This window comes from Dendrobates tinctorius, unplaced genomic scaffold, assembly GCF_039654945.1.
Source record: "Dendrobates tinctorius isolate UK_male_01 unplaced genomic scaffold, ASM3965494v1 ptg000029l, whole genome shotgun sequence".
NCBI classification, from domain to species: domain Eukaryota; kingdom Metazoa; phylum Chordata; class Amphibia; order Anura; family Dendrobatidae; genus Dendrobates; species Dendrobates tinctorius.
In genome coordinates this window covers 23,750,830-23,767,014 of record NW_027361697.1, presented here as the reverse complement: position 1 = coordinate 23,767,014, position 16,185 = coordinate 23,750,830, and the positions used below count along the sequence as shown (strand labels likewise).

At 47.8% G+C, this 16,185-nt stretch overlaps 1 protein-coding gene across 4 annotated transcripts in view; it reads right to left on the bottom strand.

Moving 5' to 3' along the window:
* ZNF644 (zinc finger protein 644) overlaps positions 1-14,633 on the bottom strand; it is a 105,587-nt gene extending 90,954 nt beyond the window's left edge. For 2 of the 4 annotated variants that reach the window (XM_073571478.1, XM_073571481.1), the window contains exon 1: positions 13,988-14,353. The gene's annotated coding sequence lies outside the window, so the exon portion shown is untranslated. Of the gene's footprint in view, positions 1-13,987; positions 14,354-14,498 lie in introns of those variants that run through there. The other 2 variants (XM_073571479.1, XM_073571480.1) reach the window with 2 other exon arrangements.
* Positions 14,634-16,185: the final 1,552 nt, after the last annotated feature.

Sequence of the window (16,185 nt, the reverse complement as noted above, 5' to 3'; positions counted from 1 at the left end):
ATCTGCGTAATCCTATTAACCTAGAGAATCATATCATCAAGTCAGTTTTACCATAAAGGGTACATAAAAAAAAAAATAAGTGGCATTTTTCATTTTTTTTCTGCAATTTCAACACACTAGAAAAAATGTTCCCACTTTCCAGTGCATCACATGATAAAATGAATGATGTCATTTAAAAGTAGAACTTGTCCCGCAAAAAACAAGCCCTCAAATGGCTATGTAGACAGAAAAATATAAAACTTATGGCTCTTGAAAGAAGGGGAGGGGAAAAAAAGCGTAAAAAAATAGCGAATAGCCTGGTCATGAAGGGGTTAAGCAGCTGCCAGGGGCTGCTAATCAAATATCCTTAATAAATTGTTCATCAGGAAGTGTTACCGCCTCTATAAAAGCGGAGGTTGAGGGAGTTTGCTAGTCTGTAGCATTCAGCTATGTGTGTATTCACACAAGACAAAGGAGGAAGAACTGCAGTAATGAACTTAAGAGAAGCAGTTGTTGATGTCCATCAATCAGGGAAAGTTTATAAGGTCGTTTCCAAATACTGTAATTTGGAGGAAATTATTCTACAGTGAGAAATATTATTCACAAGTGGAAAACATTCAAAACAGTTCCCAATCTTCCCAAGAGTGGACATCCCAGCGAATTCTCTCCAAGGTCAGACCGGGACATGCTCAGAGATTGCCAAGAACCTGAGCGCTACAGCTTGGCTCTAAGGCTATGTGCACACATGCTGCGGTTTTTGCTGCGGATTCGCTGCCGTTTTGGCCACTGCGGATCTGCAGCAGTTCTGCAGACAGTGTACAGTAGCATGTAAATCTATGTGATTTACAATCTGCTGTGCACATGCTGCAGATTTTTAACTGCGGAAAAGCTGCGGTTTTGAATCCGCAGAAAGAAATGACATGTCACTTCTTTTCTGCGGATTCTGCTGCGGTTTACCATCTCCTCCATTGTAGAGGTGATAAACCGCAGGGGAAAACCGCAGGCCAATCCGCAGGTCATTTTACCTGCGGTTCCGCAGATACAAATCCGCAGACCAATCCGCAGCGTGAGCACATAGCCTAAGGTTGTGTCTATACATAGTGTACATGTTATGGGGTCCTTTTCTGCTTTTTGTCCACTTTGTCTGCAGGTGTCAAAACCAAAATGTGCAACAACAATCTTCTTTGATTATTGTATTTTTTTTAGCGATTTTTTTTTACCGTGTTTTCCCCTTTGTTTTTATTTTTCATTCTCCATTTACCGTAATACATAACTTTTTTTTTTTTATGCTCCCCATAGAAGCCTCCATAGAAAAAACAAACAAACATTTAAATACAAATATTTAAAGTGGTTGTCCATGCATGGGATGAAAGTCTATCTAACACAATCCAACATATTTAGGAACATCAATTCAATTCCTAATTAGGAAAAAGATGTCCAAGTATACCACGGAAACAGGACAACTCCCATAATTAATTGAATCCAAGTATAGACCAAAAAGTAGATTATAGTGAAAAAATATATACAATCTTTATTGATACATACAGAATAAAGTACATTAAGAAAATTCAGTGATATGATCAACACATGGTCAACGCATCATAAAATATTACGCATTAATGCAAAAGTAGCAGACAGTTCCCAAAAAGATGCAAGACATCCATCTAAATGTATTTACCCCTATTGCAGTCTAACTCTATACTAGATATATAAAGGGTGGATGCAAAAAAGCAGCACACCTAATAGGTAATGCAGAGGGCAAAAGGAAGTCATGCCTGCAATAAGTAAAGTGCTGTAGTATCAATGCTTACCCATGTGGGGCATGAATCTGCTGACACAAGCCCCCTGACGAAGCCCAGCGCGAAACGTGCGTTGGGGCTAGGGACCTGACATGCAGCAGATTCATGCCCCGCATGGGTAAGCATTGATACTACTGCACTTTCCCACTCTTTTTGCACTTAGCACTTTACTTTTGATTGCCTCTTCATAGAGTTTATCATAGTGCTCAAAATGTAGGTTCAATGAATGAATGGAATCTGCCTCCCGGCAGATTCGACGGGTGCACTGCGCCTGCCATTTTCTTCCAGGAACTAGATGTTCCCTTTTTTTTCCTTATCCTCAGGGTTGTTTGGATTCATGTTTTCTTATCACTTGTTATTTGCGGATCTGTTTTGTACTGTTCTGATGAAGGTCTTAAGGCCCCTTTACATTTAGCGATGCACCAGCGATCCGACCAGCAATCCGACCTGGTCAGGATCGCTGGTGCATCGCTAAATGATCGCTAGTGAGCTGTCACACAGGCAGACCTCACAGCGATGCAGCAGTGACGCAGCGCACGATACTCACCTTTCACACAGCGATCCTGACGTCCTCCCGCCTGCCTCCACGCGTCGCTCGTCGGCGCCAGCAGGAAGCGCCCGACGAGAAATGGAGCCGGACATTCTCACGCGATCAGCGATGGACAGCGGGGGAGCCGGTCGGAGGGAAGTATCACACATAGCAATATCGCTATAACGTCACAAAATCGGTGACGTTATAGCGATATCGCTATGTGTAAAACCCCCTTTAATGTAGTACCAAAACGTTAATCATGATAAACATTGCCTATTAAACGAGTTATCATTCAATGCAACATGCATGTAAACCGCACAACTATCAATAAAATGTCATCAACTCCGCCAACAGAAATAAATGCATTATTGCATTTCTGCTGTGGGAACCACTAATAACGCATATGTGGTTTTCACCTGTGGATTTTCAGCATCTCAATTAAGTCTATGGGGAAAATCAATAGCTAAAACCCAGGCTAAAAGAAATTGACATGATGCGGATTTCAAAAGCACAATACGGGTCAATTACCACAGCACTGAACAGCTCAGTGGGTATGAGATCTAGAAATCCCATACACTTTGCTGAAAATGTAACATGCTGCATTTTTTGCGCAAAAAAATATGTAGAAGAAAAAAAAACAAAAAAAAAAAAAAAAACCACAAAACAATCATTGTGGGAACTTGGCCAAAAGAAGCCTGCAGACGCACGTATGAAAAACTGTCCTGAGTTTCATCTAGAAAATTGTTCCCCCCCCTTATTTTATCATACATACTTGTGTATAAACCAAGATTTTCCACACTTTTTTTGTGCTGAGAATGCCCCTCTCAGCTTATACACGAATCATTGCCGGCAGGGGAGGGAGGATGGGAGTGCAAAATACATCACACTCGCCCTCTTGGCGTCACCGCTGCATATCAGTCCCTCCCTGCATCTCTCTTCACGTCTTCTTCCTTCCAGTGCTGAGCGGTCATGTTGCACCGCTCATTAAAGTAATGAATATGCATGAGTCTCCACTACCATTGGCGTGGAGCGCATACTCATTACTTAATGAGCGGTACCATGTGACCACTCAGCACTGGAAGGAATACGGGAAGAGAGATGCCGCCACCCGCCCCGGACGGAGATGCAGGGACTGAGATGTAGCAGTGCCAGGAGAGCAAGTAGCACCAGGGGAAGGTGAGCCATGCGATATTCACCTGTCCCCGTTCCACCACCGCACTGTGCTGTCTTCCGGGTCCTCTGGCTGTGACGTTCATGTAAAAGGGCGCGATGACATGTTTAGTACACGCCCTCTGCCTGAACAGTCACTGCAGAGAGACTCAAGACACAGCGGCATGCGGCGGTGAACGGAGACAGGTGAATATCGCAAGTGACGGAGGCCTGAGCCAGTGGCGACACTGGCACCTGGCCCCCAGCGACGACACGAGGTGAGTTTTTTTTTTTTTTTTTAAATCGCAGCAGAGACTATATATGGGGCATATAATAATATGGATTATCTTATGGGGCCATCAACCTTTATGGAGCAATTATATGGGGCATATTTTAATATGGAGCATCTTATGGGGCCATTATTAACCTTTTTGCAGCATTATATAGGGCATATTTCTGTATGGCGCATCTTATGGGGCTCATCATGAACTTTATGGAGCATTATATGGGGCTCCTGATTAAATATGGATATTCAAAAACAATTAACCTACTGATGTCTCAATTAATTTTACTTTTATTAGTATCTATTTTTATTTTTGAAATTTACCAGTAGCTGCTGCATTTCCCACCCTAGGCTTATACTCAAGTCAATAAGTTTTCCCAGTTTTTTGTGGCAAAATTAGGGGTCTCGGCTTATACTCGAGTATATACGGCAATCATTTTTCATCCAGGGGGTCATCAGTGTGATTTTTTTTATATCTGAGTATGATCCGTTTTCTTACGACCACATTAAAACATGTACATAATCATGTACAGTTTCCTAGGTTTATAATAGAAATCCATCCATAAAAATCAGATGCCACTCAGATGGTCCGTGTAGAATCAGATTTCTTTTTCTCGCACCCATAGACTTGAATGTGTGAGTCTCAGTTGAGACTAAGCAGAAAGTAGCGCATGCTGTGATTTTTTTCCTCACTGACATCGATTGGCAGCGAGACTCAGCTAACTCGCACCCATACAAGTCTATGGGTGCAAGTGAAACATCGCACTGCACTCAGATATCACCCGAAATAAGTGCAATTCCCGGTAACTTCGGCAGCAGAGGAGATGGAGAAATTACTTCCTCAGTCTCCTCCGCAGCTGTACTCTGATCCTGTCATACAGAGCACTGACACTCGGCTCCCACTTGCAGCCAAGCAGGAGCCGAGACTCATAGCATATCGCAACAGACGCTCTCGCATCAGATGTTAAACACTAGTGTGACTACGGCCTTATAAATACTCGAAGCCAGGGGCATGGCCTCGCTCTCCAAACGCTTGACAGTGTGCAGCCTCTGCGCAATGCAAGTGCATGGAGTGAGGCCATGCCCACAGGCATGTGTAAGTCATACATACTCTCCGGTCCCGTGTCGAAAACCCGTTAATCCCCCACTGCACATAGTAAGTGCACTGGGGTGCGGGAATTAATAAATCTGCAGTCAGAGTGACTGCAAACTTATCGGTTTTGACCGGACAACCCCTTTTAAATTTTCGAGGGGAGCATTGCATTGCCTACAAGTCTCCTTACACTGGCATGTCACTCTTCTCAAGGAGAGAAACAGTCCAATTTGATTACTTGGCGTCATCCTAGTTGCATTTTTTTTTCTCCACTGAAGCAAGTAGACTATCTGAACTTTTATTATCTATTAACTTTGTAATTGATTAGTTAAAAACAGATGACACTTTGATGGATTACTGAAGAACAGTCTATCGGTTTTACAGCAGAGTCTAATCTGCAAAACTGATGGGAATAGTACATGCTCCAAGTCTCACGGACTGGAGACACGGACCCGTTTTTAAAACAGATGTGTTTATGGCTCAATGAAACTCTATGGGTCTGTGTGCTGTCTAAGGAAAAAAACAGCCAGCACTAGGATGTGTGACACGGATGTGTGAATGCAGCCAAAAGGCTTAGTCAGCATGTTAAAAGTTCAAGTTCATGACAGTGCAATTACAAAGACTGAACAAGTATGGCTTGCTAAAAATAACATGGCACCATTAGTGATGAATCACCGTGCTGGGATAAGGTGTTATCTGAGCATGCTCATGGGCTAACCGAGAGTATTCGGCGTTCTCTAATATGTTGGAGTCCCGCGTCTGCAAGTCTACCATAAAGAGAAGACTGCATGAAAGTAAATACAGAGGGTTCACTGTACGGTGCAAGCCACTCATAAGCATCAAGAATCAAAAGGCTAGAGTGGACTTTGCTAAAAAACATCTAAAAAAAGCCAGCACAGTTCTGGAAGAACATTGTTTGGACAGATGAAACCAAGATCAACCTCTACCAGAATGATGGAAAGAGAAAAGTATGGCGAAGGCGTGGTACAGCTCATGATCCAAAGCATACCACATCATCGGTAAAACACGGTGGAGGCAGTGTGATGGTTTGGGCATCCATGGCTGCCAGTGGCACTGGGTCACTAGTGTTTATTGATTATGTGACACAGGACACAGAAGCATGTTCTCTAATAATATGCAACTCCTACACCCTTCATCCAACCTTCCAAATGCAAGCACCACACCTCAAATCAACTCCAAGCCTTTCATCTGCTTAATTGAGAATGACATAACGAAGGGATTGCCCACACCTGTCCATGAAATAGCCTTGGAGTCAATTGTCCAATTACTTTTGGTCCCTTTAAAAACAGGGTGGCACATGTTAAGGAGCTTAAACTCCTAAACCCTTCATCCAATTTTAATGTGGATACCCTCAAATGAAAGCTGAAAGTCTGAACTTGAACTGCATCTGAATTGTTTTGTTTAAAATTCATTGTGGTAATGTCTAGAACCAAAATTAGAAAAATGCTGTCTCTGTCCAAATATATATGGACCTAACTGTATATTCTCACAAGACTACTGTATACATCTTTTATAAGATTATCTTTGAGTAAAAATAAATATGATCAGAGCAGTAACTTCACAATAGCCAGTTTCTACTTCTTTAAAGTTATAATGCAGGCTGCCACAAACAGCCCTTGCTACTGGTACAGTGCCTAAGAAAATAACTCAATTTGTATGCAAATAAGGAGGCCTAACGGTGTGCCAAACTCTTAGCCTCTCCAAGGGTGCACAAAAATCTACTCACTTGCATATGAATTAAGTTATTTTCTCAGGCATTGATACCAGTAACTGGTTCAGTGTTATTATGGTTGCTATAGGGGCTAAGTCTCCTACAACACTGTACAGGACATTTAAAATGTATTTTGGGGGGGATGGACGCCCTTTAAAGGGAATCTGTCACCTATTATTTCACATATAAGATGCGGCCACCGCCATCAGGGGCTTATCTACAGCATTCTGTAATGCTGTAGATAAACCCCCGATGTAACCTGAAAGAGAAGAAAAACGAGTTATATTACACTCACCCAGGGACGGTCCGTGTCCGATTGTTGTTGCGATCTGGTGCCTCCCATCTTCTAGCGATGAAGTCCTCTTTTTTGCTTCCCGTCGTGGCTGCGGCGCAGGCGTACTGCTCTGCCCTGTTGAGGGCAAAACAGAGTACTGGAGTGCGCAGGTGCCGGACCAGGTCAGAGAGGTCCCGCACTGCAGTACTCTGCACCGAAGCAGCGACGGGAAGCAAAGAAGAGGATGTCATCGCTAAAAGATGGGAGGCACCGGACCATGACACCCATCGGACCCGGACCACCCCTGGGTGAGTATAATACAATAATATATTACAGAATGCTGTAGATAAGCCCCTGATAGCGATGGCTGCATCTTATATGCGAAAAAATAGGTGAGATTCCCTTTAAAGGGTTATTCCCATAATCACAATTTTCACATAGCACACTAAACACATACTTTTGGTTAATATGCAAACTATGCCCATCAGAACATTTTTATTTTAGTGTACCTTTGTGTCTTGTGTCATCTCTAACTGTCCTGTACATCCAGCTTCACATAGCATTATGGGCGGTCCTATTCTTATACAGCTAAAACTACATTTCCCAGAAGCACTTGCTACTTCTCAGTGCTGAAGACTCCTCCCTCCCTTGTGAGATTCTTACAAGCCTCAACCTCAGTCTTCTTCCGTATGCATCAACAAAGCAGCATTTGGAGTTTCACATCACTAATCTGTCAGCACCAAGCAACAAACATAACTCCTCTCTCAGTCACATCCTGCAGTTCGTCACGTTGCTCAACCACCTATGTAAAGTCCCAACCTATGGTATGTTTCCTCTCAGCTACCTATAAAAAATGCAATCCTGAAGTACATCACTCCTCTCAGCCCCATCCTGCAATACATTACTCCTCTCAGCCCCCTATATACAGCCTCATCCTAAAGTACATTACTCCTCTCAGCCCCCTATATACAGCCCCATCTTGCAGTACATCACTTCTCTCAGCCCCATATTGCAGTACATCACTTCTCTCAGCCCCCTATATACAGCCCCATCCTGCAGTACATCACTCCTCTCAGCCCCCTATATACAGCCCCATCCTGCAGTACATCACTCCTCTCAGCCCCCTATATACAGCTTCACACTGCAGTACATAACATCTTATATCCCTATATACAGCCCTATCCTGTAGCATATCACATCTCCCAGGCTCCTATATACAGACTCATCATGCAATGTATCATTTCTATCAGCCCCATCTTGCAATATATCTTTCCTCTCAGCCTTTCTATATACACCCTATCCTGCAGTACATCACTCCTCTCAGCCCCACTATATACCGCCCCATCCTGCAGTATATCACTCCTTTCAGCCCTTCAATATACAGCCACATCCTGCAGTACGTTGCTCCTCTCAGTTAGCAGCACACACCACTAGTTCCTGTTATGAGGTCAAGCATTGTAAGTCTCCACCCCTTCCCAAGACATCAGTCCTCACAGCAGCAGATGAGTTGTAGACACAACCCAGAGCTTTGCAGGGAAGAAGCCAGTTAAGGGTATGTACACACATCAAATGTTTGCAGGAGAAATTTCAGCACCAGGGCAAATTTACTAAGCCTGTGTAGGGTATGTATCCACGCTGCCTACTAGCAGCGCTTTGGACGGAGAGGAAACTTTGCTCCGCCCAAAGAGCCGACCCCTGTTGTACATGCGGTGATTCCGAATGTGATCATTGAACACATCCGGAATCACCGCATCGTATCCATAGACGAGGTTATCTTGCGGAGAAGGAGCGTCTCCGCAAGATAGACATGCTGTGGTCTGGAAAGATGCGCCGCATGTCCGGATACGCAAGTGGCCCTGCATGCATAGTGGAGATGGGATTTCATAAAATCCACTCCACTATGCTGTAACATCTGGACGCTACAGATTGGATGCTGTGGCTGTACACAGCGTCCAATCCGCAGCAAATCCTGATGTAATCCGGACAGTGGAAGCATACCCTAACAGTTAAGCTTGCCATCCTGTTAGAATTAGTGGATGCAGATGACTTATCTAATGTTAAGGGGCTTTTAAACATTGTAAGCTTATTGTGTAAGGGGGTAAAAAATAAAATCACAGCATGCACTAGACTTGTTTTGCAGACATGACAGTGCTACTTTCAATGACACTCAGCCTATTACCTCCTCCATGATGCAGAAGAAAGCACAGAGCTATACATGGAAGTAGTCATGTGTGGCCATGAGAGGCTTGACAACTCCCATCTGTGCCCTACGCTGAATGGTAAGTTTGCCACATTTCTACAAACTCCTGTATAGCTTTACACTACCCTACATTTATAACACTTAATGTATTTAAAAAAAAAAAGCCTTTAGTTTGGTACATTTTACAAACGCGCTTAGGCAATAGCAGAAACTGCGTCTTACCGCATGTCTGAAACTCCACACACCGGGATGACCAGTGGCCAGTCAATTTTGAAACAAAATCATGAAGCCATTGAGCATCACTGAAGACTTGAGACCTGACGCAATGTGTGAACATCACCTTAGCCACACACTTTATAAATGTGTCTAAAAAGGTGCAAAAAGTGCCTGATGCATGAGGAACACATGATGTACACCAGAATTATGGCTCAATTTGAGATCAAACTGCTGTTGCTTTTTTTAGTGTATCTGCCCCCGACTCCTCAGCATGCCAGCCTGTGGACATATAAACATTGCTTAGGGAAAAAAAAAACAAAAAAAAAACCTTGGAATCTTTATGTAATTAAGACTAAGGCTGTGTGCCCACACTGCGTTTTTTTAAGAGTTTCCGCCACGTTTTTGCCACTGCGGAAACGCTTAAAAAAACACGCATTCCCATGCAATCCTATGGGATTCTGCAGTTACTGTGCCCATGCTGGGAATTTCACTGGAATCGCATAGCAGTAAAATCCGCAGCATGTCCATTATTTCTGCAGAATCGCAGCAATTCTGCCGCCATGGGACTGCATTGAAATGTTCACTTTACACATGTGGCTATGCCCACCATGCGTAAAGTGAGCGCTTCATGTGCGGATGGTACCCAGGGTCTGGAGGAGAGGAGACTCTCCTCCATGCCCTGGATACCATAACCCTGTAAAAAAATAGAATTAAAAAAAATAAATAAATAAAAAAAACCAAAACGGGATATACTCACGTCATCAGAGGTCATTCGTGCAATGCATCCCTGGGAGCGGAAGTTGCTGCCAGCGCCAACGAGGGCAGAAGGACTCTGGGGGCCGACAGAGGGCAAGTATATCCCGATTTATTTTTTTTAATTTTTAACATTCTATCTTTTACTATTGAAGGCGCATAGGCAGCATCAATATTAAAAAGTTGGTCACGCTTGTCAAGCACTGTGCTTGACAAGTGTGACCAACCTGTCAATCACTTGCAAAACGCTTGTGTTTTGCGGGAAACTGCATGCAAATTCCGCATGCGTTTTACCCACGGCGGGGAGTTACGGAAATGCTGCGGACAATTCCGCAGCATTTCTGCAACGTGGACACATAGCCTAAAAGTGCACTGGGGCGGGCCAATTCCAGGCAGTATCGTGCTGCGCCTTATTATGTGCTTTATTGCTGCTTGCTCAGGACCGCTAAATCCTCAACACAGGTAAGAGGTCAATCAAGTACATGGGTATGGCAACAAAGATCTGTGCACTTACCAGGAATCACCCTGCCCTCTGTGCTCTTGTAGCCTGATTTACACAAAAACTTAAAGGGAACCTGTCAGCAGGATTGTGCTCAGTAACTTAGACACTGTCAGGTCGGTGCCATTATTCTAATTAAAAGGTTACCTTGGTTGATGAAATCCGTCTTGTGGTTGTTTCTTAATCTTTATTTTCAGTTAATGAGATTCTTGTGCTCCAGGGCAGCCTGTGGGGGGCGCTTTGCTTAGGTATTCATCAGTATGGCTTCCAACAGGTCACTGATCCCTCAGTGACCTGATCCTATTTTACATAATGAATAATATATATAAAAATCACCTGGGCTGCAGGATGATTGCATGTGTGATGTGCTATAAATAAATTCATCCGAAAAAGTCTCTGAAAACGGCGCCGGACATGCCTGCCCAGTAGCAGTGATCTGAAAGCCGCTACTGCTCAGGCACCAAATTGCTAAAGAAAAAAAAAACGTACTCCAAGACGGCAGCGCCGATAGTAGCAGCTATCGGTGATTGCCAGTAGCTGCTACAAAGCTGCCATCTTGAAGGAGAATTTTTTTCTCTATAGCAAGAAGGCGCCGCCTGCTCAGTTGCATCAATCAGCGATAGCTGCCACTGCGCAGGCGCCACCACCTTGGAGTACATTTTTTTTTTCCTAGCAAGATGCCTGCGCAGTAGCAGCTATGGGATTGCAGATAGCTGCTACTGTGCAGGCATGGCCGGCACCATTTTCAGACACTTTTATATGATGAATTTATAGCATGATATAAAAAATGAACTGCACATTACACATGCAATCATGCTGCAGAACACGTGCCGCCTACCTGAACCTGTTTTTTTCCTATATATCATTATGTAAAATAGGGGGCAGGTCACTGAGGGATCGCTGGCCTGTCAGAAGCCATACAGATGAATACTTAATCAGCAACGGAATGCACCAAATAATAAAAGATGGTAATGAGGTGCGTTCGCAGCCCGGGGTCCACCGTGCAGAGAAGGTAGACTGCTGCTCGGTAAAGGCGGACAGAAGCTGGTGGTATAGCTAACACACGCGGGTTAACTTCACCCGGTGAATAGGAGGCGGACCCTGTTGCTTCACAGGGCCGCGATACCGCAGAGTCAACGCTAGTGTTTTGGACACAGGACCCTGCCCCAAAGACATGGGGATAGAGTCCCTCTAGACCCACCAGCGTTCAGCGCCACAACTGCGACACCAGGGAGAGACCCTTACTGAACGCTGTGCCCTGTTAACACTCACAGGGTGCAGCTGATAGATGAATACCGCACGAAGTACGTACAGCGCAGCTATGGCAGATGCCACTAACCAGCCTAAGCTTTGGTCTGGAGAGCGCATTAATGGCGCAAAGCGTCGCTCTGACTGATGTCGCTGAATGTGCAGTACCGTAGTGCCTAATGTAGTGTGGCGCACACTGGCGTTAACATGTGATAGGAACTGGGAGTACTGCAGCGCTAGGCAGTGCCACTACTCGGCGCTGACTCGAAACTCGAAACCCTACTAACATGCGTATCAGAGGGAAGGGGTTTCATAAAGAGTCAGTCAGCGGTTCATAGAATCATAGAATCGTAGAGTTGGAAGGGACCTCCTGGGCCATCTGGTCCAACCCCCTGCTCAAAGCAGGATTCGCTAAATCATCCCAGTCAGATGTCTGTCCAGCTTCTGTTTGAAGACTTCCATTGAAGGAGAACTCACCACTTCTCGTGGCAGCCTGTTCCACTCATTGATCACTCTGTCAAAAAGTTTTTTCTAATATCTAATCTGTGTCTCCTCCCATTCAGTTTCATCCCATTGCTTCTAGTCTTTCCTTGTGCAAATGAGAATAAAGTTGATCCTTCTACAATGTGACAGCCCTTTAGATATTTGTAGACAGCTATTAAGTCTCCTCTCAGTCTTCTCTTTTGCAAACTAAACATTCCCAAATCCTGCAACCTTTCCTCATAAGCATCATCACCACAAGTTACAGACTATACTAGCGCAAGGCCGTGCGATCCTTTTATAGTCACAGCCTTCCGGAACTTTCCTGATGGCCCAATCAGAGCTGCTTGAGGACCTGAGCGTGTGACCCCCGACCTACAATGAGAGGTCATCTCACGGGCATGCTCAGATGGCTGCAAAAAGGACAGCCTCTGGAGCTGCTCGCTAGTGCAGATTGCCAGAGCTGACCGAGAGGTAATGGCAGCAGCAACCAACCAGACAGCACTAGCCCGAGCAAGACGCTGTGACCGAATGGGAGACCGCAGATGGCAAGGCTCAAGATTCCTCCTGTGCAGAGGCAGGAATCCGCTGCCTAACACACATGAAGACCGCCCCGGAGCACGAGCATATCATTAACTAAAAACTGAAAATAAGGATTTAATAGCAACCACAAGACGGATTTCATCAACCAAGGTATCATTGTAATCAGTATAACGGCGCCGAGCTGACACTGCTTGTAGGTTCCTGTGTACAATCCTGCTGACAGGTTCCCTTTAAAAGGAACATGTCACCAGATTTTTGCTAGCTAATCAGCAGCAAGATGTACGGGCAAAGGCTCAGGGTTGTCACTTACTGAGCAGTTTGCTGTAGTTTTGATAAGACCTCAACAGATTATCACTAGAAGACTTGTAAACCTGCTATCACGTAGTCATTATTCATGAGCTCTGTGTAACCCCACCACTGATGGGCAGCTTTTAGTGTGCACTGTGCATAAGCAGAAAGCTGTCAATCAGTGGTGTGGGCGGGGTTACACAGAGCTCAAGCATTCAGAGAACTGCTAGATCTGCAGCAGATAAGAGATTTTAACCAAACAGCCCAGTAAGTGATACATGACTGGAATATGGGTCTCTGCCTGTATTATGAGCTGAGATGAAGCAGCAAAAACCTGGTGGCAGGCCCTCAACAATGTGATATCCTTTTGCAGTCGGGATGCCATATGTGAACTTGTCGTCTACTACTGTACTCATGTGATGACTCATTAAGAGTAGCGCTCTCAAGTTAGTCTTCCAGGGGATCATGTCACCAGATACAATGAAACCAGCACCGGAGTTTTTAAGTAAGAGGAAGGTGCTCTATTGTTCTCTGGGAGCAGCCATTCGTGGTGATCTGTCATGGAGTGTGGACAGGAGGTGCTGCCATACCTGTGCCCACAGCCATCCTGACAGCCATGTGTGCACAGGTCACTGGTGTGAGCAGGAGACAATGGGAGGAGCAGGGTGAGCCATGGTGCCCAGTGCCTGCCGCCAGCACCCACAGTGGGGGCCAGGACAGTGGGCCGGCCAATGCTCGGGCTCAGCCATGGCTGCTGCAGGCCAGCACAATGTCACCAGCCCTAATCCTCCCCTCTGCTGGCTTGTCCACACGCACTAGGCCGCACTTACAGCTACGGGGAAGAACGGTGCCGGGGCCCGGGATGGCGCTCCTGGCCCGCGACACGTCACACCGCGCCGCACTCGCACTCGGCACTTACTTCTCGTCCCCAGACGTCCCCCCCAAATATATGCAGCAATGGCGGCAGCCTGGCTCCCCGTCCGCCTGGGATTTCTGCCCTTCTTTCCCAGCGTGCATGCGGATTGGCTGCGCGGCGTCACGTGACTAAACAAAACCGTCACAGCTAAACCTAAAATGAACCCTTTGTCCACAGATAATTGCGGCCGCCGCTTTGTGGCGTGAGGCCCCGGATGGAAGGCCGGGCTCCCCGGAGACTCCGTCCGGTCGGAAAGCCGGGGCCGCTACTCCCCGCCCGCACCCCTCCGCCGCCAGCTGCTCGGCTCCGGCGGACGCCATGTTGTCCCGTCAGGCAAAAATGCGTCAACTGCTGACCAACTCATCCCACAGGAATGAGAGTGCGCGACCCAGTGACCGCGGGAGGCCGCCGGTGTGTGTGTAACCCCTCAGTGTCCGAGACTTGCGCAACCGTAGCGCACAAAGGGTCAAGCGGCAGCCATAGGGGGGAGGGGCAGGCACCTGCGGGCACTCACCTGCTCGGGGCCGCTCCGTACACACAGGCCCGGGCGACACCGCCGCCGCCGCACTTTTTTTTTTTTTTTTTTTTTTCAGTTCAAACCTGACGACTAGACGTGGAGACAGACGTCCACCCACGTGACCCGCTCTGACTCCTCCCACTGCAAGCGACGGGGGCGCGCCTGCCGGGGAGTGGAGGCGGCTGCGGGGGCGCGCATGGCAGAAATGTAGACAGTCTGGTCTCGGAGTCCGGTGCTCGGCGCTGTCTGTCCGAGACCGAAGTCACCGAACTGCTCACTAAGCCGAATATATACAATGATAGCATTTGCCTGAGCGCCCCCTCCCGGTGTCCCCAGTAATGGCCTGAGCGCCCCCCCCCACGGTGTCCCCAGTAATGGCCTGAGCGCCCCCCCCCACGGTGTCCCCAGTAATGGCCTGAGCGCCCCCCCCACGGTGTCCCCAGTAATGGCCTGAGCGCCCCCCCCACGGTGTCCCCAGTAATGGCCTGAGCGCCCCCCCCACGGTGTCCCCAGTAATGGCCTGAGCGCCCCCCCCACGGTGTCCCCAGTAATGGCCTGAGCGCCCCCCCCCCCACGGTGTCCCCAGTAATGGCCTGAGCGCCCCCCCCCACGGTGTCCCCAGTAATGGCCTGAGCGCCCCCCCCCCCACGGTGTCCCCAGTAATGGCCTGAGCGCCCCCCCCCCCACGGTGTCCCCAGTAATGGCCTGAGCGCCCCCCCCCACGGTGTCCCCAGTAATGGCCTGAGCGCCCCCCCCCCCACGGTGTCCCCAGTAATGGCCTGAGCGCCCCCCCCCCCCACGGTGTCCCCAGTAATGGCCTGAGCGCCCCCCCCCCCCCACGGTGTCCCCAGTAATGGCCTGAGCGCCCCCCCCCCCCACGGTGTCCCCAGTAATGGCCTGAGCGCCCCCCCCCCCCACGGTGTCCCCAGTAATGGCCTGAGCGCCCCCCCCCCCCACGGTGTCCCCAGTAATGGCCTGAGCGCCCCCCCCACGGTGTCCCCAGTAATGGCCTGAGCGCCCCCCCCCCCCACGGTGTCCCCAGTAATGGCCTGAGCGCCCCCCCCCCCCACGGTGTCCCCAGTAATGGCCTGAGCGCCCCCCCCCCCCACGGTGTCCCCAGTAATGGCCTGAGCGCCCCCCCCCCCCCCACGGTGTCCCCAGTAATGGCCTGAGCGCCCCCCCCCACGGTGTCCCCAGTAATGGCCTGAGCGCCCCCCCCACGGTGTCCCCAGTAATGGCCTGAGCGCCCCCCCCACGGTGTCCCCAGTAATGGCCTGAGCGCCCCCCACGGTGCCTCCAGTAATGGCCTGAACGACCCCCACGGTGCCTCCAGCATACCTCCCAACTTTTGAAGAAGGGAAAGAGGGACAAAGGCTGCAGCGCAAATTTTAGGCCATGCCCCGACCACACCCATGTCCACGCCCAACCGCACCCATTTAGCACTGCTGATCACACTGACTGGTACTGGGGGCATAGTGGCTGGTACTAAGGAAAAGAAAGAAAGAAAACAGAAAAAAGAAAATATAAAGAGGAAGAAAGAACGGCGAGAGAAAGAAAGGGGAAAGAAAGAACGGCGAGAGAAAGAAAGGGGAAAGAAAGAACGGCGAGAGAAAGAAAGGGGAAAGAAAGAACGGCGAGAGAAAGAAAGGGGAAAGAAAGAACGGCGAGAGAAAGAAAGGGGAAA